The sequence below is a fragment of the Hyperolius riggenbachi genome, chromosome 2 (genome assembly GCF_040937935.1).
Source record: "Hyperolius riggenbachi isolate aHypRig1 chromosome 2, aHypRig1.pri, whole genome shotgun sequence".
NCBI lineage: Eukaryota > Metazoa > Chordata > Amphibia > Anura > Hyperoliidae > Hyperolius > Hyperolius riggenbachi.
Window position 1 is genome coordinate 21,661,625 of NC_090647.1, and position 3,770 is coordinate 21,665,394.

Consider the following 3,770-nt stretch of genomic DNA (forward strand, 5'->3'; position numbering starts at 1 on the left):
TTTTTCATGGCTACCTGTTCTGGGCCTGAGAGGTTATACAGAACAGATGACCCCTGGGTGGCATGGTACCGGGCCTTAAATCTATAGGACAATCAAACTCCCTGTGAGGAAGATGTTTATCAGCGGAACGTGGGCAAAAAACATCTGAATAAGCGGTATACTGGGGAGGAACACCCTCAACATGGACCTCAGTAGAACACAGGGTAATTCTCTTCAAACACGGTTTTTGACAAGCTGGGGACCAGGCCAGCAATTGCCCCGTGTTCCAATCAATTTGAGGAGAATATTTGTGTAACCAGGGGAGCCCAAGGACTATAGTGGAGGAGGACATGCTCAACACATAAAATTGTATCTCCTCCCTATGCAGAACCCCAACATGGCAGGTGAGGAGTGGGGTCTGCGAGAGAGGTTGTTTGTTCTGTAGGGGAGAGTCATCGATGGCGGTTACATAGATCTGCCTTTCCATGGGAAGGATGGGAATATTCCACTTAGAAACTAGATCTAGATTGATAAAGTTTGCTGCAGAGCCTGAGTCGATAAAGGCCTGAGTGCAGTAAACTTGATTCTCCCACGTAATTGAACAGGGTAACAACATCTTGGCATTCTTTGGAGGTAAAACAGGTTCGCCTAGGGTAGTACCTCCCACTACACCTAGGCGGAGAAGTTTTCCGACTTCTAACTACAATTTTGGACAAGATGACCTTTCTCCCCACAGTATAAGCAAAGACCCGCTTTCCTTCTCCTAGTTTTCTCAATCTCTGATAGTCTGGAGCGGCCTATTTGCATAGGTTCATCAGAACTAGCCGTGACCGAGGGGGCGGAAGGAAAGAATTTGGGAGAAGCACGTGATCTGCCCTGCTTATGGTATCGAATCCTGCGATCAATCTTGATAGCCAACGTGATAGCCTCATCTAATGATTTAGGTTCTGGGTGACTAATCATGACATCTAAAACTGACTCTGACAATCCTGTGAAAAAACGATCTAACAAAGCAAAATGTTCCCACCTGGAAGAGACTGCCCACTTCCTAAATTCTGAAGCATAATCTTCCACAGTACTATTACCCTGACGGAGATTTTTCAACTTTCTCTCTGTTGTGGCGGCAATGTCGGGGTCATCATAAATGACTGCCATGGCCTTAAAAATGCCTGCACAGACGACACGACCTCGTGATCGTCAGGCAGATTATAGGCCCAGGTTTGAGAATCCCCTTGTAATAACGTTTTAATTAGCGTAACCCTCTGTAATTCAGTGCCTGATGATAGGGGTCTCATCTCAAAATAAGATATACACCTGTTTTTGAAATGTCTAAAATCTGATCTAAGACCTGAAAATTTCTCTGGGTGCGCCACCTTAGGCTCAACTACACGAGAGGGAGGCAATGATGATGCAGATACCTGCAAGTTGCGTACAGCATCAGACAGGAGATTTAACTGAGTCTGTTGCGAGGTGACAGTATTATTTTACTGCTCGACAGCTGTCGTTAGAGCCTGAACCTGCTGACATAAGGCCTCCATAATGATAATGGTCTGTTGTTATGTAATGATCAGTGATGTATCTGATGATCAGAACGAGCTCTATCAGCACAATAGTCAGTATTTTATTCAAAGTGTGATCACACATGATTGGGTGCAAAGTAGTGTACAAAAGCACTGGAGAGTGATAGCCCTGAGTGACAGGGGCTATCCCTCACAAAGAGCGGTAGTACAGGCAGAGTCAGTAACAGATCGGTCAGTCAGAGGTACAGAATCGTCAGGCAAGAATCGGAGTGAGTATTCAGGCAGTGGTCGGCAACAGATCAGATTGGCAGAGGTATAGAATCGTAAGGCAGAGAGTAATCAGAGGTACAGGCAAAAGGTCATACACAGTAATAATCAAATACAATAGTAATAATAATCCTAAGCTAAGTGAAAATGGGCCGCGCCGCTTCCCGCTGCAGAGGTAACCAAACTGCTCCTAACATGACTTCATAGTAGAAAATAACCCTATTTCTCAGCATCAACATGGGTTTACTAAAGACAGGTCCTGTTTGACTAACATGCTCAGCTTTTATGAGGTAGTGAACGCTAATGTGGATATTGGGAATGCTGTAGATGTGATATACTTGGACTTTGCAAAGGCCTTCGACACTGTTCCCCACAAAAGTCTGGTGCAAAAGTTGAGGATGCAAGGACTGGGGAAGAGTCTGTGTGCATGGATAGGGAACTGGCTAATGGACAGAAAACAAAGAGTTGTGGTCAATGGATCATACTCAAAATGGGAGACTGTTAGCAGTGGGGTCTCACAGGGGTCTGTTCTGGGTCCAGTGCTCTTCAATTTATTTATTAATGACCTAGTAGATGCAGTAGTGAGCAATGTTGCTATTTTTGCAGATGATACAAAATTGTGTAGAATCATCAACTCTCAGGAAGATAGTGTCATACTGCAACAGGATCTGGATAGGATGGCTATATGGGCACATACATGGCAGATGAAATTCAATGTTGACAAATGTAAGGTCATGCATTTTGGTCGTACCAATGGTCTAGCACCATACAAAATAAATGGGATACAGTTGGGGACATCAAACTTGGAGGAGGACTTAGGAGTACTCATCGACAACAAGTTAAATAATCGTACTCAATGCCAAGCAGCTGCAGCTAAAGCTAACAAAATGTTGGGATGCATTAAAAGGGAAATAAAAACTCGAGATGCTAGCATAATATTGCCCCTGTTTAACTCTCTATTAAGGCCACATCTGGAATATGGAATTCAGTTCTGGGCACCACATTACAAAAAAAGATATTGCAGTTTTAGAGCAGGTGCAGAGACGAGCAAAAAAATTGATACGTGGAATGGAAGGTCTCACTTACCAAGAAAGGTTAGATACACTGGGTTTATTTAGTCTAGAGAAAAGACACCTTAGAGGGGATCTAATTAACATGTATAAATACATCAAAGGGCAATATAATAGCTTGGCGGATGAGCTTTTTGTCCCTAGGCCTTCTCAAAGGACTAGAGGACATGATCTGAGCATGGAGGAAAAACTTTTTAGCCATTTATTTAGGAAAGGGTTCTTTACAGTAAGAGTGATTAAGATGTGGAATGCATTGGCACAGGAAGTAATTATGGCAAACTCTATACCTGCATTTAAAGGGGGCTTAGATGCTTTCCTTGCTTTGAAAGACATCCATGGCTACAATTACTAGGTAATGCCCAATGATGTTGATCCAGGGATTTTATCTGATTGCCATCTGGAGTCCGGAAGGAATTTTTCCCTTTAGGGGCTAATTGGACCATGCCTGGTGGGGTTTTTCGCCTTTCTCTGGATCAACAGGGATATGAAATATGAAAAACTTTACCCCAGAGAACTGTATTCTAGTCCAGAGCTGTAACCAGCAGCAGCTGCACCCTGGCTATAAAGATAACCCACCAATAAAAAGATTTACCACCACAAGGAGAACCAGTTTATCTGTATACTGTGTGTAGCAGCAATGTTACCAGATGGCTGCTGCTCTCACCTTTATCAGTCTGTGCACTACAGCAGCTTAATCATTTGGGGACCGGCTGCCTAATCCCCCCTTAAGGAGCAGGCAAATTTGCATGCACGAAGGGGGAGCGTTTGGGGGTCAGGCAGCCGGATCCCCAGTGCTGCTTGCTGGGTTGTGTCTGTCCCCTGTAGCCAGCAGCCTTTACTCACCTCCCAGGCTCCAGCGATGAGCAGCTGTAGACCCCTCCGCTCTGGCCGGCATCCCCGCTCACACTGCCGCTCAGTTCCGAATCACGGCTTG